The sequence below is a fragment of the Mus pahari genome, chromosome 4, assembly GCF_900095145.1.
Source record: "Mus pahari chromosome 4, PAHARI_EIJ_v1.1, whole genome shotgun sequence".
NCBI lineage: Eukaryota > Metazoa > Chordata > Mammalia > Rodentia > Muridae > Mus > Mus pahari.
The window spans coordinates 110,085,455-110,096,532 of NC_034593.1; the positions used below are offsets into that span (position 1 = coordinate 110,085,455).

General features: G+C 46.4%; 1 long non-coding RNA gene across 2 annotated transcripts in view; it reads right to left on the reverse strand.

Moving 5' to 3' along the window:
- Positions 1–2,114: 2,114 nt before the first annotated feature.
- Positions 2,115–11,078, reverse strand: part of LOC110319760 — a 9,323-nt gene continuing 359 nt past the window's right edge. The window contains exons 1-3 of one of the 2 annotated variants that reach the window (XR_002380423.1): positions 8,185–8,338; positions 4,337–4,458; positions 2,117–2,692 (exon numbers count right to left, since the gene is read on the reverse strand). This is a non-coding gene — a long non-coding RNA (uncharacterized LOC110319760). Of the gene's footprint in view, positions 2,693–4,336; positions 4,459–8,184; positions 8,339–11,078 lie in introns of those variants that run through there. The other variant, XR_002380422.1, reaches the window with a different exon arrangement.

Consider the following 11,078-nt stretch of genomic DNA (forward strand, 5'->3'; position numbering starts at 1 on the left):
TTCAGGACTACCTTCTTGGGTCTGGTGTTGACCATAGGGGACTGAACCCTGTTAAATAAGTTAACAATCAATTGCATTCCTCACAGACATGCCCACAGGCCAATCTGATCTGGGAAGTCCCTAGGCCATGTCAAGTTGACATTTAAAGCTAACTAGGACAAGCATGAGCCGAGACATAAATCATGATGTGTATATTCAACTATGAAGATGGTGATCTAAATAGCTCATCCCATAGCTGCTTGTGGCAACCTAAGCCATTTGACTGAATTGTCTTCCATTGAGTTCTTCCAGCAATGTGTACCTTGCCTAACACGTATGCCGGGTCTGAAGAAGACTCAGCACAGTGCTTTGGCTGTGCTTCATTCAATCTGCCCAGTAGTGGTCATGACTAGGAAATGGGGAGTTAGGGAACAAAGCCTCTCACTGAGGGAGGGAGGGAGGGAGGGAGGGAAGGAGGGAGGGAGGGAGGGAAGAAAGTGATTTTCAATCAAGCAGGGCTGGCTGCTACCCACTTCTACAGTTATTTGTTCAACTGGTTCTTGTGTTTATGCTGAAAATCATGATCAGCAACTGACTCTCAAGCCTTCAGGGCTCTCAGCATGTCCCCCTGGGGTGAGGCTGGGAGTGGCTGAGTATTTGTTTTCTTCTGCCAGGTGGTTTGGCAGCCGTGTCCTCATGTCCTCGTAGAACACAGTGTGTTCCTGTGAGAGAGAGTGAGTGAGTCACTGTGGGTCAGCTATGACGTGAGCCATGGAAGGCGCCTTTGTGAGCACTGCTACAGCCTCCCCACTTCTCAGATGGGGAGAGAAGAGTAAGTAAGAGGCCGTGGCTTGGCTCTTCATGACTTGGTTATCACACTGACCACTGTACTCAACAGGTACAGGGATGCTATTGTGCACCAATTCCGATCTTCTGCCCACGATTCTCTGAAGCTTAGAGAGACATCCCGGGATCTCTGAGTGACAATTATCAAGAGCAAAAGTGATCATTGAAAGCTAACAAGATAATTATAGCATCTAAGACTCACTACTGAATGAGAATGGATCTTTGATGATCATGTAGCCCAAAGTTTGGGACAGGCTGGTGATGGAACTGTCTGAAGCATGAGCTAAAACAAGCAAATGAATGCTAAAGATTGAGAAACTGGTACATGGAAATACATGCTATCCATGCTATTGACCATAGTAACCAAGCTGGCTTGGTTAATTTTATTTCACATGTCTCTACCTCCTGTATCTAATACATGATAGCTTCTAGATATGATATTTTAAAAAAGGTTATAAAACTTATCATTGCATTAACACAACATTTGTTCTATGAGGAGATTAGAGGTCTCAAGAGGATTGCTGGTGCAGTGAGGGTCTTGAAGTTGGCCTTGAGAAAGGGACTGGATTCTGAGGGTGATTTATGGGAGTGAGGAAAGGTATTCTCACTGAGGAGGGGCAGACACGTTATGGATGCAGAAGGGAGTGAGTGAGCTTGGGTTTGGAGAGTCTTGGCACATCCAGATGGCCACAGTGTAGAGCTGAAGTAAGGGTATGAATGGACAGGCTTGCTGCCAAAGGCCCGGAACTCTCTGTCCCTTCATTCTTTAGGTGTCAAAGGCATGCTCTGTTTCCAGGAGGAAAAGATACACATGAACCATTCTCAGCTACTAGACAGTCCTGACTCTCAAAGATTTTCCCCACATCATCCAAACACATTGTTCTAGTCAGGACAAAACTGACTTTCTTGAGAAATACTTTCTGCTCTTGGAAGCATCCTCTTCATGGTCCTGGTGACCCAGTCCCAATTGGCTCAGGAAGTGCAGGGAGGCAAGCACATTAGACACGCTGGAAGAAGATGTTTGCTGAACACTCTTCACTCTCCAGAAGGGTTCAGGCACAGTTCACATTCGGGGCTAGCGTTTGAGCCAATGCTGATGGGTATCAGTACCTGCTTGCCCCAAGACCTTAAGCTGTATTTGTTCTTGTGCCTACAGGGGAAGCAACCACAACTGCGCTCCGGGTACTTCCTCCTAGCTGCTCTACTTTCGCTAAGCCTTTCGGATTTGATTAAAGTTTTAAGAGCAGCTTGAGAACTTTATGGTTATCTGGGGATTTTTGTCCAGCCAATAAGTTTCTAATTTCTTTTGCATTTATTCAATTAGTGCTGGGGAACAGGTACGTGTATGTCATAGTATCTGTTTAAAAGTCAGAGGACAATTTAAGGGAGTTGGTTCTTTTTCTCACCATGTGGATTCCAGGGATTGAACTCAGGCCCAGGCTTGGTGGCAAGTGTTTCTAGCCATTGAGCCACACTGCTGGCCCCAATACTGTTTTTATTTATTTATTGATAAGTGGGTCATCTAATTTGTGTCTAGTCACAATCACTCCTGACCTGGTCTTGGTAGATTAAAGGACAGGCGCTCTGCACCAGTAGAGTACTTACCCAAGACGTGTGCTTTGATGCTGGAGGAACGAGTACTTTGTTCTGGAGCTGTCAGAGTGCGGTTCCCAGGACAATGGTGCTGTGGTCCCCACCTCTCTGAGCCTTGCTTCTTTTACTCGTTCATAGGTGATGCTCTGATTGCCTCAAAAATCTTCCTGCCCGTGAATCTCCTTTTCAGGGTGGTCCCCCCAAAAACCCAGCAGAAGTGTCGGGGGGTGGGGAGGTCATGGATGTTTGACTTGTCAGAAAATTTCCCTTTCATCTATGGTATAATTAATAGCTAAATATTCAGGAAGCATTCAGAAGCCGTTTAACATGTTTACTAGAGAGAATTTCAAACCAACAGTCTCTTTTCTGCTATCAAGAATATTTTAGGATAAGCTCAAAGCAGTTTTGCCTATAGTTATGGAGTGGCCTCTCAAGGATGTTTCTACCTCCATCGTTATCAAGAAAATTCTCTGCATACCCAAGGGTTGCTCTGATGGGAAGATTTCAGAGAAGTTTGTGGTGTGTTGAGATTTACTTCCTTTTTGCTGAGCGGGTAACGATGACCAGTGCCTCGGAACCAGCAGGTAAGGAGTGCCCAGTAATGGCCAGTCTGCTAACTCCAGTCACTTTCACTGCCCAGTCACCGACAAGATTGCTGTTTTTAAAGTCTACGGCCAGCAAAAAAAAAGACAGCAGCCACTCCTAAAGCCAAGACAACTTGATCTATCTCTGGGGCAGGCAAAGGTGTGTGGCCCCAGGGCCAGGGCTGCCTTACTCTCACCCACACATAGAGATAGCATCTTTCTGTACTCTACTGGCCAAGCTATGTGCCTGGGGGTCACTGTGACCGCTTGGAAGACTATACACATTTCTCCAGTCTTCACAAAGGTGCCCACAGAAGGTTCAGCCTGCCAAGAGGACCTGCCCTCCCTCTCCCACATAATCCTTTTCTTGTTTAAAAAACAAAGGAGCTTGGGGCCCAGCTTGGAGCCCAGCGTGGGCTTGCCAGGAACAGGGGCATACCTGTCATCTGCAGGTGTGTTCATGGTTCACGGAGCATGGAAGCTTAATGTGTTTTCACATTGGCTAGGAATGTGTTTGCCTGTTATTCTAGCTCATAGCCAGACAAGAAAAATTAGTGCCGGGCATGTTGAGTTTACTGAAAAGCTCAGAAACCAAGGGAGGCTAAATGGTGTGCTTCCTCTCCTCTGTTATATGCCTGGGTCAAAATGGAGATTTGGGGCACCATCTTGAAAACTTTCCTGTGATAACTCAACCTTCTTGTTAATTATAGGCACTTGTTACTAAATACCAAGGGTTAGCCAAAGGCCATGCTTCAATCCAGGGCCTCTTGGCCCACAGCAAAGGGACAGAAAAACCTAGGTAAGGTGTAGGATCAGGCTGCTTCTGACAAGTTGCAGCCCCTGCAGTAAGACATGAGCTGAAGAACCTAAGGTTGATGAGAAGAGAGTTACCATGTTTGTTTTCCAAACCCGCAGTCTGAGGGTGACAGAAAGAACTTTTTTGGGAGATCTGAGAGTCAATGGGAAAGGAGCTTGGCTTTGGGTTGTTCTCTGCCCCACTTGACTTTGCAATCATGCTAACCAGTGAAAACATAAAACTAGCATAAGCGAACGGAGCCTGGAGTGCACTTGTCAGAGCGACAAGCACAGGAAGTCACTGGTGTGGAGCTCTTCGGGTAACTTAGCCTCTGATCTTGTCATTGCTTTGATGGAGGAACTTTCTGATGGTCATGGAAAGCAGTAAGTTGTTAATGATTCAGCAAGATGGAGTTTGCCATCTGGATCAAGGAAAAGAGGGAGGGGGCATTGTGTGGATTGGAAGGTGACAGGAAGGATTTGGAGACAGAGGTGGTTAAGAGTCTGGTGGGTAAGCTGTCCCTAACTTGCAAGCTCACCTTTTTCATGAGCTTGTCCTGGGTTAAAAAGCCTCTACTCTACTCCAGTGCATTAGGAGGTGCAGAATTCCTTGCTTTTGCAGAGTAGAGTGTCTCGGGCTTCCAGACATAAACAGTACATCCTGCAGACAGACACTGTTGAGTCAGGGTCAGGACACAGGGCCCCACAGAGATCAGATGACAGTCATCCCTAAAGAAAATGAAGGCTTCCTGGGCAAACTTATTTTGAATTCCAGAGTTAGCGTGAAGCGTCTGGAAAAAGAAAGCCAGGCGGAAGTAACTGCAGAAGGGGTAACTGCAGAAGGGACTGCAGCTGCTGCTGCTGCCTCTGTGGGTGAGGACCTAGTCCAGAATGTTTGTCTGCACAAACATCCCTTGATCACAGGAAGTCCACCCCTTTCCTCCACTTGCCTGCCTCCCTCCTATACTTTCGCCCGCCATTCATTCATCCATCATCTACCCATCTCTCTTCCCGTACATTCACCTATCTACCTCTCTGCCCATTATCTCGCCATCCACCCTCCTAACCATCCACCTATGCCTCTGCCTTCCAATGCTACTATAGAAAGAGCACATGTGCTAAGCTAGGGATGGCGAACCGCCTGTCCCATCGACTCACATGTGGGTGGGATTGAGGGAGTCTTCTCGGATATAGGAAACAACTTACAGATATAAGACACACAAAGATGCCAGAGCACCTAAGCTGTTGACTAAGCTGTGTCAATATGATTCAGTCACTTTCTTTTTCTTTTTTTTTTTTTTTTTTTTTTTTTGAGACAGGGTTTCTCTGTATAGCCCTGGCTGTCCTGGAACTCACTTTGTAGACCAGGCTGGCCTCGAACTCAGAAATCCGCCTGCCTCTGCCTCACGAGTGCTGGGATTAAAGGCGTGCGCCACCACACCTGGCGATTCAGTCACTTTCTAATATCTCAGTGACTCAGTTTCCTCTTCTGTAAAACTCAGGAAACAGAGTTTTCAGCTTACAGGACAGTGATAGTCACACAAGGAGAAATCAAAGTACTAAGTATAGTGGCCGCCATGTAACATGCTCAGTATATTTAATCAGCACTAAAAGTGAGGTGTTTGGAGAACTGGGAAAGAATTCTGCCATCTCAAAGCCAATAGGCAAGGAGGGTTTCTTAAGAAACTAAGAGATGTGGTAGAAGCCATGCCAGGTTCTTGGCATGGTATTTTCCAGTGTCCAGCTGCTGGGCATGAAGAGAATAAACAACGGAGAGGAGCTAAGACCGCAGGTTTTCTTCATGCTTGCCTTCGTCTTTGCAGAGGGCCAGCAATGGCTCAAACTAACACTGAGCCAAGAGGGCCCTGATGAGAAAAGCAACAGGAAGAGGAACAAGCCAAGGAAGAGTAGAGGGACAAAGTCATCAGACACCCCGTGTCAGAAATCCTACAGGACTCTGATGGGAAGTCTGGCCACCGGGAGAGCAGCTGGGGCTTTGAGAGCCTCCAAGCCTGGGGGAGTCCTGGCGCTTCTCTATTTAATAATCCCCCAGGGAAGCCACTTGTAGAGAAAGTCAGAAGTTGCCTTAAGGACAATAGCCAAGGGTTCCTGCAACCAGCATGGAGACTTCTGCCAGCACACAGGAATGTCTGAAGGAAGCAGGGATCCCAGTCAGGAATCAGTTGTTTGGGTACACAGGGGTCAGAGGACAGCGTCCTTGGCAGGAGAGTTGTGAACATCCTTAAATCCATAGACTCCTGGCCAGCAGGTTTCTGGATCATGAGGATTGTGATCATATTGAGAGAGGATGCTGAAGTTAACAAGAGGACCCCTCCAATTTAGGGACATGGATGGTGAGCATGAACTAAACAGGTGACAACTGGTGCCACCTTGGGGGACCTTCAGTAGAGGTCTCTGGGGCTCTTTCTGTATTGCTAGAAGGGAGAAATCAATACTATCCCAGCACAACAAAACCTTATGAAGACAGAGCAGAGAGGTCACAGGCTTCTTCCTTCCAGTCTAGAAACTCAAAACTGGGGAGCCGAGCTACAGGGACGAGTGGAACAGACTCACCACTGAAGGGCCAATATGCAGCAGAGACCACCCTCAAGGGTGTAGGTCAAATTGTTACCGGAGTTGTTTAGAGCGGAGCGTGGACCCTGCTGACCCTCATAAGCTAGGCCTGGCTGCCAGGTCTCAATGGGAAAATTTAAATTAAAGTTGTAAAAAGTAATGATGAAGAGCAGAAAACAGTCACTGTGGCTCTATCTGGCAGAGGTACCAAGATGTCCCCTACATTCCCAAGTCCGTCCTCCATATCCTGACATGGTTTAGTTTAAATAGAAGGTCTGAGACATGCATAACTAAATAGTCCTGGTCAAGGTGTGGTAGGTCTCTTCCATCATGGTTGTTTGTCTACATAGGAGGACTGGAGTTCTTTCTGTGAAATGTCCTGACAGGTTGGCCAAGCAGTGTAAAAAATCTCTTTCTGGTAGACAAGCTCTTCTGGCTGACACCATGAGATTCTTGGGAAATTCCAATTTCTGGAGAATCATATTTTCGTAGTCTGGTAGCCAATCGAAAGATACAAGTGTCACTTCGGAATGTCTTCAGCTCTGCCAGGGCTATTAGAAAATTGGTCCAGCTCAGTGTATGTCCCACACAGTGCTCAAAGAACCTTGCCTCAATCACAGATGGGCTCATTTACTCAATGTCCTGTGAAACGCACCACGCAAGACATCCTCCATTGCTAGGGAGCCCGTTTGTGCTTAGCGGTGGCTCTTACTTCCTGCTGCCACTAAATCCCTTCAGCATCTCTCTCTGCCTTCCTCTTCATCCCACAGATGCCCTTTGTTTTGCCTCACCACGACGGGTGTGAAACTTACCTTTCCCCCTCAGTTTTCATTCAGAAGCTGCACCAATCCCTCTTCCCACTTTCTGAGGGTCTATGAAAAGGTCAGAGCTAAGGAAGCCTGGATGGGTCAGTCAGGACAGATTCCTACACACTCTGAAGTGCTTCCCTGTTCTGAGCTTGACAGCCACTCTACCTTGTGACTTGCCACCTTTCTTCTCTCTCTTACCTCCCCGCCCCTACCCTCTCCTCTGCTTGCCTCTATCCCAAGTTCCCATTGAATTCCAATGCAAGGAAGTTTAGTTTGTGGTTTCCGTTTAACGAAGCTTAATTGCTTTTTAAAGACACCACCTTCAGCCAAAGGTAGGGTTTTTTCTTCTAACCCCAATCAAGGTCTCTTCTTCGGCAGGTAGGCCCTGGTGAGAGAAATGTGAAGTTGTTTTCCTTTCTCTCTTGAGCTTTCTTGGAGGTAGACTGTAAGAGAGGAAGGGTGGAGCCTTTCTTTGGGAAGACAGAGAAGATGGTTCTAGAAGCAGAGGAGGAAGGAAGATCTCCAAAAACAAAGGAATAAAGAAACTGTGATATATGTGTATATATCATATATATATGACTGTAGTTAATCATGTTAAGCAAATTAAGTCATTCATACCATATTTTTCTCTCATTTGTGGTTCCTGGATTTTATATGCTCACATAAAATCATGAATATGCATATTAAATGAAAGTAGAAATAAAATTGTCTAAGGGAACAAGGAATAAACAGGAGGGGAGGCTGTGAAGACGATGGAGGGATTTGTGAGCAAGGAAAGATGCACTCAGCCTATATAGATCCATACCAAAACTCAAAATCAACTTTTAGAAAGACAACGATGTCAAAGGCACATTAGAAGTTTGACTGGAACTAATGCACTGTCAATAAAACTATATCAGCTTTGTAAAAATGATATGATTTAAGTGTATAATCAATATTCATGAATTAATAAATGCCATGTATGAGTTGGAGTCAGAGTCCTCTTGCATGAGATACTTATGCACCGTGCTGTGTCGTCTCCTGTGGGGATGACCGCGATGTCTTAACTTGCACGTGGTTCAGCCTCGCACGCAGCACGCACTCAGTTAAAGGGCAAACTCCTGCTGACATTTTAGAGATAAAGTAGTAGAGATTCCAGCGGGTGAGGAGACTTGGCAAGGCACCCGACCAGCGACAGGCGGAGCTGGCTTGGGATGCTTCTCTGAGTTTCTGGCAGGATCAAGTCATTGCAGCAACTGAAGTGCGCAGAACTTCCTCTCGCCCTGCTGGGAGACAGCCAGTCCCAGGCAGACAGTCCACAAAGCTTTGGCTTGCTGGCCACAAGGGCATCAGGGACATCACACCCACACAAGTCTGGTCTTTCACTAACTCACTAATTCATCAGCTGAAAAGCGGCTTCAGCATCTGATTGATCTTCAATTCTGCCTCAGCTTTTTGATTAATTTCAATTTTAACAACATTTCTTCTCTTCTTTCCAGTTTTTTTTTTTCCAGCACATACCAGTAGCAATATGACTGCCAATAAATCTCGCAAAGAGCTCTGGCAGGAACTTTTAGTGGGTGTGAGGTCTGTGGAAAACGCTGATGACTTATGGTAATGAAAAGTTCAATTACAAGGAAATGTTATCATTCCCTTAACTAAGAAACTGTATGGAGGTTGTGTGTATGCAAATGTATGTGTGTAGTGTGTAAATGTGTCTATTGTGCACAGGTGTATGTGTGTATATATGTATGCATGTGTGTATGTGTTTTTATATGCATGTGTGTTAATGTACATGTGTTATGTGTATTGCCCACAGGTATATATGTGCATGTTTACACATTTGTGTATGTGTATGCATGTGTGTTAATGTGTATTGCCCACAGGTGTATATGTGTATGTTTATGCATGTGTGTGTGTGTGTGTGTGTGTGTGTGTGTATGTATGTGTTTTGTGTGTGTTGAAATATCTCAAGGCAAAGCCAACTCAGTTTTTAAAAGCAGAACCATCTTGGGCAACATCATGCCTCAGTTACAAGCTGCTGTTTTTTTTTCTTTGTCTTCAACCATTAGGCTCATCAAAAGTCCTTGTACATTTCTCTCTCCCCCTTCTTCTCATTTCTCCTCAAAGTTCCCTACTAGCCCAGAGTCATGGCCACAGGACATGTCTGTCAGCCTTACCTGGGAGCACAGACCAGGTCTCCCGCAGATTCCTTTGGAATGACTAAGCCGCAGTGTTAAGATCAGAGGAATCCTGCAGACCACACATGTACTTCCCTCTTGCTCATATGTGATGGACCAAAGAACTCAGTGGAGGTGGCCTACTGTGGCAGACTCCAAGGAGAAAATCTGGAATCTCTTCAGGCTGCTGTAAGCCTAGAGAAGAGCTCACGGGGGCATCCTAGACTGAAGCATCCATTACTGGGATTCTGACACCATGTTCTCTAGTGCCAGCCTTCCCACAGGTGGCCCTAACAGGGTATCCCGAGCTCCCTCACTGAGCAGGCCAGAGCGGGCTACTCACAGGGAGTAACAATGCCAGAATTCTAGCTTCAGACTTCTAATAGTGGTGACAGGCAGAATTAACAGACCAATCTTCAAGAACAAACCTCCTGTAATAGTTGATCTTTGGGCCTAGGAATGCAGCTCAGTTGGTAGAGTGTTTACCTGAAGTGCACACAATGCTGGGTTTGAGCGCCAGCACCCCATAAATGGGCATGGTGATCTCAGCACCTCAGAACTTGAGGCAGGGGGTTAGAAGTTCAAGGTCATTCTAGGCTCCATCCTGAATTCAAGTCCAGCCTATCTAAAACTCTCCCAAAAGCTTGGCACACACATCATTCATTGCTTCTGTTTCTGCACATGTACAATTTACCATTGAAACCCTTCAGGGTAATCTCTTCATTTGTAGAATTCTGAAGGTGGCTCCACAGAGGCCCTTTCTGATGACCCCTTGACCTTGTTCTCTGCCCCCTCTCTCCTCTCTCTCTCTCCTCTCTCTCTTCCTCTCTCTCTCTCTCTCTCTCTCTCTCTCTCTCTCTCTCTCTCTCTGCCTTGGCCATCTTCTCTTCTTCCCCAAGAAGGCACCTCCTCAATTCAATCCTAGCCTTAAGCAGGCCCCTCATCCCTGTTTCCATCAGACACACTCTTAGCAATTTCGCAATTTCTAAAGGGCTTATATAATCACAGCGAAGTGATTGATTGTATAAAGCAGTAGCTATTTACCCTCCAGTCCTGAGCGGCTGCTCCACCAGGGCAGAGATCGCCTGTCTTGACCCCAGGAGCTCAGCACTGTGTCTTGCATATGCAATAAGTACACAATGAATAAAGAATGGGGGTCACAGCAGGGCAGACTTTCTGGACAACCAGGCACTGAATATAGGGGGAGGGCAGCCAAAGGGTGAGACATGGGTGGCTTGTGAGAACAGCCAGAGGACAGGCTGGCAGGCTAACTCCACAGGGAGGCCGAGGCATGGTGCATTTCACAGAAAGACCTTGGACGGCCCCACCGCTGGGCTCTTCAGTGTTGAGTGAAGAAGAAAGCTACGGCAATTGGCAATTGGCTTTCTGGCTCCGTATTTTTCAGAGTGATTAGAGGGAAGACAGTTTAGCAGGAACTACAGGGCTGGGTCACAGCTAAGACGGTAAACAAGCATTCCCTGACACTTTCCAAAATCCAGTTCTGAAAAAATAAAAGCCGAGAGAGTTTGTAATCCCAGCTCTGGGAGGCAGAGGCAGGTAAGTCACTCTCCTGGCAGGAGTCCTAGGCTCTTTGTCCAGCCTAGCCTAGGCTAGTCACAACTGAGGGACACTGGATGACTCTTGAGGAACAACAGGCAATGTATATGCTCATATCTGCAAGTATACCTGTCTCTCTCTCTCTCTCTCTCTCTCTCTCTCTCTCTCTCTCTCTCTCTCTC